The sequence below is a fragment of the Oncorhynchus masou genome, chromosome 2 (assembly GCF_036934945.1).
Source record: "Oncorhynchus masou masou isolate Uvic2021 chromosome 2, UVic_Omas_1.1, whole genome shotgun sequence".
Taxonomy (NCBI): Eukaryota; Metazoa; Chordata; class Actinopteri; order Salmoniformes; family Salmonidae; genus Oncorhynchus; species Oncorhynchus masou.
Window position 1 is genome coordinate 6,635,421 of NC_088213.1, and position 11,660 is coordinate 6,647,080.

Below are 11,660 nucleotides of genomic sequence, written 5' to 3' on the forward strand. Positions count from 1 at the left end.
GTAAGAGGGTCGTCATGGAGATAGAGAGGGACATAGACAGAGGAAGCCATTGGTGTGGCACATCATATCTCCCTTAGCAAGAACAAGACGCATTCTTTCAATAACAAACAAATAACAAACAATTACATTTTATTTATTCCCTCCCCGATGGCCTAATCTATAACCTGACCCATCACATTATACATTACTGCCCCCCAGTGGCCTAACCTATAACCTGACCCATCACTTTATACATGACTGCCCCCAGTGGCCTAACCTATAACCTGACCCATCACTTTATACATTACTGCCCCCAGAGGCCTAACCTATAACCTGACCCATCACTTTATACATTACTGGCCCCCAGTGGCCTAACCTACAACCTGACCCATCACATTATACATTACTGCCCACCCCCAGTGGCCTAACCTATAACCTGACCCATCACTTTATACATTACTGCCCCCCAGTGGTCTAACCTATAACCTGACCCATCACATTATACATTACTGCCACACCCCCAGTGGCCTAACCTATAACCTGACCCATCACTTTATACATGACTGCCCCCAGTGGCCTAACCTATAACCTGACCCATCACTTTATACATTAATGCCCCCAGTGGTCTAACCTATAACCTGACCCATCACTTTATACATAACTGACCCCCACCCAGTGGCCTAACCTATAACCTGACCTATCACTTTATACATTACTGCCCCCCAATGGCCTAACCTATAACCTGACCCATCACTTTATACATCACTGCCCCCAGTGGTCTAACCTATAACCTGACCCATCACTTTATACATTACTGCCCCCAGTGACCTAACCTATAACCTGACCCATCACTTTATACATTACTGCCCCCAGAGGCCTAACCTATAACCTGACCCATCACTTTATACATTAATGCCCCCAGTGGCCTAACCTATAACCTGACCCATCACTTTATACATTACAGCCCCCCAGTGGCCTAACTAACCTATAACCTGACCTATCACTTTATACATTACTGCCCCCCAGTGGCCTAACCTATAACCTGACCTATCACTTTATACATTACTGCCCCCCAATGGCCTAACCTATAACCTGACCAATTACTTTATACATCACTGCCCCCCAGTGGTCTAACCTATAACCTGACCCATCACTTTATACATTACTGTCCCCCAGTGGCCTAACCTATAACCTGACCCATCACTTTTTACATTACTGCCCCCAGTGGCCTAACCTATAACCTGACCTATCACTTTATACATTACTGCCCCCAGTGGCCTAACCTATAACCTGACCCATCACTTTATACATTACTGCCCCCAGAGGCCTAACCTATAACCTGACCCATCACTTTATACATTACTGCCCCCCAGTGGCCTAACCTATAACCTGACCCATCACTTTATACATTACTGCCCCCCCAGTGGCCTAACTAACCTATAACCTGACCTATCACTTTATACATTACTGCCCCCCCCAGTGGCCTAACCTATAACCTGACCCATCACTTTATACATTACTGCCCCCCAATGGTCTAATCTATAACCTGACCCATCACTTTATACATTACTGCCCCCAGTGACCTAACCTATAACCTGACCCATCACTTTATACATTACTGCCCCCCAGTGGTCTAACCTATAACCTGACCCATCACTTTATACATTACTGCCCCCTCAGTGGCCTAACCTATAACCTGACCCATCACTTTATACATTACTGCCCCCAGTGGCCTAACCTATAACCTGACCCATCACTTTATACATCACTGCCCCCCAGTGGCCTAACCTATAACCTGACCCATCACTTTATACATTACTGCCCCCAGTGGTCTAACCTATAACCTGACCCATCACTTTATACATTACTGCCCCCAGTGGCCTAACCTATAACCTGACCCATCACTTCATACATTACTGCCCCCAAGTGGCCTAACCTATAACCTGACCCATCACTTTATACATTACTGGCCCCCCAGTGGCCTAACCTCTAACCTGACCCATCACTTTATACATTACTGCCCCCAGTGGCCTAACCTATAACCTGACCCATCACTTTATACATCACTGCCCCCAGTGGTCTAACCTATAACCTGAGGCATCACTTTTATACATTACTGCCCCCCAGTGACATAACCTATAACCTGACCCATCACTTTATACATCACTGCCCCCCAGTGGTCTAATCCTATAACCTGACCCATCACTTTATACATTAATGCCCCCCAGTGGTCTAACCTATAACCTGACCCATCACTTTATACATTAATGCCCCCAGTGGTCTAACCTATAACCTGACGCATCACTTTTATACATTACTATCCCCCCAGTGACCTAACCTATAACCTGACCCATCACTTTATACATCACTGCCCCCCAGTGGTCTAACCTATAACCTGACCCATCACATTTATACATTACTGCCCCCCCCAGTGACCTAACCTAAAACCTGACCCATCACTTTATACATTACTGCCCCCAGTGGTCTAACCTATAACCTGACCCATCACATTTATACATTACTGCCCCCCCCCCCCAGTGACCTAACCTATAACCTGACCCATCACTTTATACATCACTGCCCCCAGTGGCCTAACCTATAACCTGACCCATCACTTTATACATTACTGCCCCCCCCAGTGGCCTAACCTTTAACCTGACCCATCACTTTATACATTACTGCCACTCAGTGGCCTAACCTATAACCTGACCCATCACTTTATACATCACTGCCCCCCAGTGGCCTAACCTATAACCTGACCCATCACTTTATACATTACTGCCCCCAGTGGTCTAACCTATAACCTGACCCATTACTTTATACATTACTGTTCCCCAGTGGCCTAACCTATAACCTGACCCATCACTTTATACATTACTGCCCCCCAGTGGCCTAACCTATAACCTGACCCATCACTTTATACATTACTGCCCCCCAGTGGCCTAACCTATAACCTGACCCATCACTTTATACATTACTGGCCCCCCAGTGGCCTAACCTATAACCTGACCCATCACTTTATACATTACTGCCCCCCAGTGGCCTAACCTATAACCTGACCCATCACTTTATACATCACTGCCCCCCAGTGGTCTGACCTATAACCTGACGCATCACTTTTATACATTACTGCCCCCCAGTGACCTAACCTATAACCTGACCCATCACTTTATACATCACTGCCCCCCAGTGGTCTAACCTATAACCTGACGCATCACTTTTATACATTACTGCCCCCCCAGTGACCTAACCTATAACCCTGACCCATCACTTTATACATCACTGCCCCCAGTGGTCTAACCTATAACCTGACCCATCACTTTTATACATTACTGCCCCCCAGTGACCTAACCTATAACCTGACCCATCACTTTTATACATTACTGCCCCCCAGTGACCTAACCTATAACCTGACCCATCACTTTATACATTACTGCCCCAGTGACCTAACCTATAACCTGACCCATCACTTTATACATTACTGCCCCCAGTGGCTAACCTATAACCTGACCCATCACTTTATACATCACTGCCCCAGTGGTCTAACTTATAACCTGACCCATCACTTTATACATTACTGCCCCCAGTGGCATAACCTATAACCTGACCCATCACTTTATACATTACTGCCCCCAGTGGCCTAACCTATAACCTGACCCATCACTTTATACATTACTGCCCCCAGTGGCCTAACCTATAACCTGACCCATCACTTTATACATTACTGCCCCCAGTGGCCTAACCTATAACCTGACCCATCACTTTATACATTACTGCCCCCCAGTGGCCTAACCTATAACCTGACCCATCACTTTATACATTACTGCCCCCCAGTGGTCTAACCTATAACCTGACCCATCACTTTATACATTACTGCCCCCAGTGGCCTAACCTATAACCTGACCCATCACGTTATACATTACTGCCCCCAGTGGTCTAACCTATAACCTGACCTATCACTTTATACATTACTGCCCCCCAGTGGCCTAACCTATAACCTGACCCATCACTTTATACATTACTGCCCCCCAGTGGCCTAACCTATAACCTGACCCATCACTTTATACATTACTGCCCCCCAGTGGCCTAACCTATAACCTGACCCATCACTTTATACATTACTGCCCCCCAGTGGCCTAACCTATAACCTGACCCATCACTTTATACATTACTGCCCCCAGTGGCCTAACCTATAACCTGACCCATCACTTTATACATTACTGCCCCCCAGTGGCCTAACCTATAACCTGACCCATCACTTTATACATTACTGCCCCCCAGTGACCTAACCTATAACCTGACCCATCACTTTATACATTACTGCCCCCCAGTGGTCTAGCCTATAACCTGACGCATCACTTTTATACATTACTATCCCCCCCCAGTGACCTAACCTATAACCTGACCCATCACTTTATACATCACTGCCCCCAGTGGTCTAACCTACAACCTGACCCATCACATTTATACATTACTGCCCCCCAGTGACCTAACCTAAAACCTGACCCATCACTTTATACATTACTGCCCACCAGTGGTCTAACCTATAACCTGACCCATCACTTTTATACATTACTGCCCCCCAGTGACCTAACCTATAACCTGACCCATCACTTTATACATCACTGCCCCCCAGTGGCCTAACCTATAACCTGACCCATCACTTTATACATTACTGCCCCCAGTGGCCTAACCTATAACCTGACCCATCACTTTATACATTACTGCCCCCAGTGGCCTAACCTATAACCTGACCCATCACTTTATACATTACTGCCCCCCAGTGACCTAACCTATAACCTGACCCATCACTTTATACATTACTGCCCCCCAGTGGTCTAGCCTATAACCTGACGCATCACTTTTATACATTACTATCCCCCCAGTGACCTAACCTATAACCTGACCCATCACTTTATACATCACTGCCCCCCAGTGGTCTAACCTATAACCTGACCCATCACATTTATACATTACTGCCCCCCAGTGACCTAACCTAAAACCTGACCCATCACTTTATACATTACTGCCCACCAGTGGTCTAACCTATAACCTGACCCATCACTTTTATACATTACCCCCCCCAGTGACCTAACCTATAACCTGACCCATCACTTTATACATCACTGCCCCCAGTGGCCTAACCTATAACCTGACCCATCACTTTTATACATTACTGCCCCCAGTGACCTAACCTATAACCTGACCCATCACTTTATACATTACTGCCCCCCCCAGTGGCCTAACCTTTAACCTGACCCATCACTTTATACATTACTGCCACTCAGTGGCCTAACCTATAACCTGACCCATCACTTTATACATCACTGCCCCCCAGTGGCCTAACCTATAACCTGACCCATCACTTTATACATTACTGCCCCCAGTGGTCTAACCTATAACCTGACCCATTACTTTATACATTACTGTTCCCCCAGTGGCCTAACCTATAACCTGACCCATCACTTTATACATTACTGCCCCCCAGTGGCCTAACCTATAACCTGACCCATCACTTTATACATTACTGCCCCCCAGTGGCCTAACCTATAACCTGACCCATCACTTTACATTACTGGCCCCCAGTGGCCTAACCTCTAACCTGACCCATCACTTTATACATTACTGCCCCCCAGTGGCCTAACCTATAACCTGACCCATCACTTTATACATCACTGCCCCCAGTGGTCTAACCTATAACCTGACGCATCACTTTTATACATTACTGCCCCCCAGTGACCTAACCTATAACCTGACCCATCACTTTATACATCACTGCCCCCCAGTGGTCTAACCTATAACCTGACCCATCACTTTTATACATTACTGCCCCCCCCCAGTGACCTAACCTATAACCTGACCCATCACTTTATACATCACTGCCCCCAGTGGCCTAACCTATAACCTGACCCATCACTTTTATACATTACTGCCCCCCAGTGACCTAACCTATAACTTGACCCATCACTTTTATACATTACTGCCCCCAGTGACCTAACCTATAACCTGACCCATCACTTTATACATTACTGCCCCCCAGTGACCTAACCTATAACCTGACCCATCACTTTATACATTACTGCCCCCCAGTGGCCTAACCTATAACCTGACCCATCACTTTATACATCACTGCCCCCCAGTGGTCTAACTTATAACCTGACCCATCACTTTATACATTACTGCCCCCAGTGTTCTAACCTATAACCTGACCCATCACTTTATACATTACTGCCCCCAGTGGCCTAACCTATAACCTGACCCATCACTTTATACATTACTGCCCCCCAGTGGCCTAACCTATAACCTGACCCATCACTTTATACATTACTGCCCCCCAGTGGCCTAACCTATAACCTGACCCATCACTTTATACATTACTGCCCCCCAGTGGCCTAACCTATAACCTGACCCATCACTTTATACATTACTGCCCCCCAGTGGTCTAACCTATAACCTGACCCATCACTTTATACATTACTGCCCCCAGTGGCCTAACCTATAACCTGACCCATCACTTTATACATTACTGCCCCCCAGTGGTCTAACCTATAACCTGACCTATCACTTTATACATTACTGCCCCCAGTGGCCTAACCTATAACCTGACCCATCACTTTATACATTACTGCCCCCCAGTGGCCTAACCTATAACCTGACCCATCACTTTATACATTACTGCCCCCAGTGGCCTAACCTATAACCTGACCCATCACTTTATACATTACTGCCCCCAGTGGCCTAACCTATAACCTGACCCATCACTTTATACATTACTGCCCCCAGTGGCCTAACCTATAACCTGACCCATCACTTTATACATTACTGCCCCCAGTGGCCTAACCTATAACCTGACCCATCACTTTATACATTACTGCCCCCAGTGGCCTAACCTATAACCTGACCCATCACTTTATACATTACTGCCCCCAGTGGCCTAACCTATAACCTGACCCATCACTTTATACATTACTGCCCCCAGTGGCCTAACCTATGACCTGACCCATCACTTTATACATTACTGCCCCCCAGTGGCCTAACATATGACCTGACCCATCACTTTATACATTACTGCCCCCCAGTGGCCTAACATATGACCTGACCCATCACTTTATACATTACTGCCCCCCAGTGGCCTAACATAGGACCTGACCCAAGAAGTGCCTTCTTCCTGTTGGAGAACTATGACAACCTCCTGTTCCGGTGAAATGCAGGGTCCTTTTCATTTTCATTCTTTCCAAATGACGAGGAATTAACAGACTTATTTCACTTCACCAGGAAGGAACTCAAGAGGCCCGTCAAGGTAAGACTAGATTCACATTGCCATACATCCAAGTCCTGTTCATCTCTTGGCTATTGGAAGAACAATAGTTACAACTATCATGTTGAGCTCGTGGATGGTCAGTCCTTACATCCATAGCTCTGTCGATACATTTTAGTGTGGTTCCATTTCTCCAGTCACATCCCTCAGCTGGTTACCACAACAAATGGGGTGGTAACCTGTTTTTAGAGCAATACTGTCCCAGATCCCACCTGTGAGACTGACAGGTGGTTATGTCCTGGTTGTCCCCCAACAGTGTCCCATGCCCATAGCGGTGCTGGTGGTGATCGTGTCCTGCTACCTGGTCCTAGCACCGATCATAGACAAGCCAGAGCTGGAGTATCTGTACTGTACCATCTACATCCTCAGCGGTCTGCTGCTCTACTTCCCCTTCGTTCATCGCAGGTTCAGCTGGACACACAGGGTCATGAGTGAGTAACTACCCACTGCTCAGAGTTGCTGACACTCCAGTGTTGAGAGAGAGCCTTTATCTCAAAATGGCCGCCTATTCCCTTTGGAGTGCACTCGAAGACAACACTGGCTTGTGTCCCAAAATGGCCCCTTATTCCCTGTGTAGTGCACTACCCTATGGGCCCTGGTGAAAGGTAGTGCACTATAATATAGGGGATAGGGTGCCATTTGGGAAGCAGACACTATTATCTTCTGCAACTTGGGTCTTTATGTATCAAAATGTTTTATTCCTCAGTGAGCCTTAGTGGAGTTCTTCCCTTTACATAACTACAGTCATTGTGGAGTTCAACTCAGAAGGTCACAGAGCCTATAGATCATGCTGTGATTGGGCTGATGTCACCTTTATCAACCTTTTATTAAAGTTTATTTATTTATTATTCACCTTTTAATTAGCCTGATTGGTCCAATCTGACCTTTAACCTCTCACCTCCCCTGCAGGGCCAATCACCATGCACCTCCAGCTGCTGATGGAGGTCGTTCCTCCTGAGAAAAACGAATAGAGGAAGATAATAAACAGCCTAAACTGACTGATGTGGACAAATGTATTTGTGCATCCCAAATGGTACCCTTTACCTTATGTGGTGCACTACCCCATAGGCCCTAGTCAAAAGCAATGCACTACTTAGGGAATAGGGTGCCATTTGAGACATACTTAGAAATTAAGGTTCTGTACTGTGTCATAATGAAGGTTCTGTCCTGTCTCATAATGAAGGTACTGTCCTGTCTCATAATGAACGTTCTGTACTGTCTCATAATGAACTGTCTCATAATGAGCGTTCTGTCCTGTCTCATAATGAACGTTCTGTACTGTGTCATAATGAACGTTCTGTCCTGTCTCATAATGAGCGTTCTGTCCTGTCTCATAATGACGTTCTGTCCTGTCTCATAATGAAGCGTTCTGTACTGTGTCATAATGAGCGTTCTGTCCTTTCTCATAATGAAGGTTCTGTCCTGTCTCATAATGAAGGTTCTGTCCGGTCTCATAATGAATGTTCTGTACTGTGTCATAATGACGTTCTGTCCTGTCTCATAATGAGCGTTCTGTCCTGTCTCATAATGAGCGTTCTGTACTGTGTCATAATGAGCGTTCTGTCCTGTCTCATAATGAAGGTACTGTCCTGTCTCATAATGAGCGTTCTGTACTGTCTCATAATGAACGTTCTGTCCTGTCTCATAATGAGCGTTCTGTACTGTGTCATAATGAGCGTTCTGTCCTGTCTCATAATGAACGTTCTGTCCTGTCTCATAATGAACGTTCTGTCGTTCTGTCCTGTCTCATAATGAACGTTCTGTACTGTGTGTCATAATGAGCGTTCTGTCCTGTCTCATAATGAAGGTACTGTCCTGTCTCATAATGAATGTTCTGTACTGTGTCATAATGAACGTTCTGTCCTGTCTCATAATGAACGTTCTGTACTGTGTCATAATAACGTTCTGTCCTTTCTCATAATGAAGGTTCTGTCCGGTCTCATAATGAAGGTTCTGTACTGTGTCATAATGAACGTTCTGTCCTGTCTCATAATGAAGGTACTGTCCTGTCTCATAATGAATGTTCTGTCCTGTCTCATAATGAACGTTCTGTACTGTGTCATAATGAACGTTCTGTCCTTTCTCATAATGAAGGTTCTGTCCTGTCTCATAATGAAGGTTCTGTCCGGTCTCATAATGAAGGTTCTGTACTGTGTCATAATGAGCGTTCTGTCCTGTCTCATAATGAAGGTACTGTCCTGTCTCATAATGAATGTTCTGTACTGTGTCATAATGAAGGTACTGTACTGTGTCATAATGAACGTTCTGTACTGTATCATAATGAACGTTCTGTACTGTGTCATAATGAATGTTCTGTACTGTGTCATAATGAACGTTCTGTACTGTGTCATAATGAACGTTCTGTACTGTGTCATAATGAACGTTCTGTACTGTGTCATAATGAACGTTCTGTACTGTGTCATAATGAACGTTCTGTACTGTGTCATAATGAAGGTACTGTCCTGTCTCTTAATGAACGTTCTGTACTGTGTCATAATGAATGTTCTGTACTGTGTCATAATGAAGGTACTGTACTGTGTCATAATGAATGTTCTGTCCTTTCTCATAATGAACGTTCTGTACTGTGTCATAATGAATGTTCTGTCCTTTCTCATAATGAGCGTTCTGTACTGTCTCTTAATGAGCGTTCTGTCCTGTCTCATAATGAGCGTTCTGTACTGTGTCATAATGCTGGAATCCTGTCTGTTTCTCTCCCATGAGACTTTCGCCAATATAGTTTGTCTATTTAATGCCCCTCTGTGTTTAAACTCTGCTTAGGAGGACATATTTGCTTTTAGGATACTGCCAATTTATATTGAAGACATAGAGGCTCTGCTTAGCAGGTTGGCATCAGCCGTCTACATGGTCTGGATCCCAAACTAATTGACTGGATATAGGAGGTCAATGGCTGCTTCTCAATCACACCCTATGCCCCAGGGAACGAGGCGCCATCTCAAATCACACCCTATGCTCTAGGGAACGGGGCGCCATTGGTCTGTGTCTCAAATCACACCCTATGCTCAAGGGCGCCATTGGTCTGCTTCTCAAATCACACCCTATGCCCTAGGGAACGGGCGCCATCTCAAATCACACCTATGCCCTAGGGAACGGGGCGCCATCTCAAATCACACCCTATGCCCTACGGGGCGCCATCTCAAATCACACCCTATGCCCTAGGGAACTGCCATCTCAAATCACACCCCTATGCCCTAGGGAACGGGGCGCCATCTCAAATCACACCCTACGGGTGCCATCTCAAATCACACCCTATGCCTAGGGAATGGGCGCCATCTCAAATCACACCCTATGCCTTAGGGAACGGGGCGCCATCTCAAATCACACCCTATGCCCATCATCTCAAATCACACCCTATGCCCTAGGGAACGAGAAGCCATCTCAAATCACACCCTATGCCCTAGGGAACGGGCACCATCTCAAATCACACCCTATGCCCTAGGGAACAGGCGCCAAATCACACCCTATGCCCTAGGGAGCGCCATCTCAAATCACACCCTATGCCTTAGGGAACGGGGCACCATCACTCAAATGCCATCTCAAATCACACCCTATGCCCTAGGGAACGGGGTGCCATCTCAAATCACCCTATGCCCCAGGGAACAGGCTCCATCTCAAATCACACCCTATGCCCTAGGGAACGGGTGCCATCTGCCATGCCCTCTCAAATCACACCCTATGCCCTAGGGAACGGGGCGCCATCTCAAATCACACCCTACAGGGCACCATCTCAAATCACACCCCCTAGGGAACGAGGCGCCATCTCAAATCACACCCTATGCCCTAGGGAATGGGTGCCATCTCAAATCACACCCTATGCCCTAGGGAACGGGGTGCCATCTCAAATCACACCCTATGCCCTAGGGAACGGGGTGCCATTGGAGACCCTGAGAATATGCTGTTCTTGTACATGACTAGTGAGAACATAAGAGACCAAAATGATGTCATATTTTTGTGCTTTTTATTTGTCCTCGACATTGTTAAAAATCCCTCATGTTTGCGCTGTTCAAGCACTTGTATATAATCTAAGGTTTAAATTGTATTTGACAAGTTAAAAGACATTTGTCCCTTGTTGTCTTCTATCTCTCCACCAGCTGCCAGTTGAACCTGGGGACACGGTTCATCTTATAGTGCCTACTGTGTGATGTATTCGTGTCACACAGTTTCAAAACCTCTTCTCTTCTCGGAGTTGAAAAGTAGATAGTGAGTTGTTGTGTTTGTGAATAAAACAGTTTACCCTTCAATTGTAATTCAATCCCACAAATCAATTCATTTGTCATCTTATAAAAAGTTTACAGTATCTGTTTGGCAAAAAAAATACTAACCACAAACATCAATCACTTTCCTG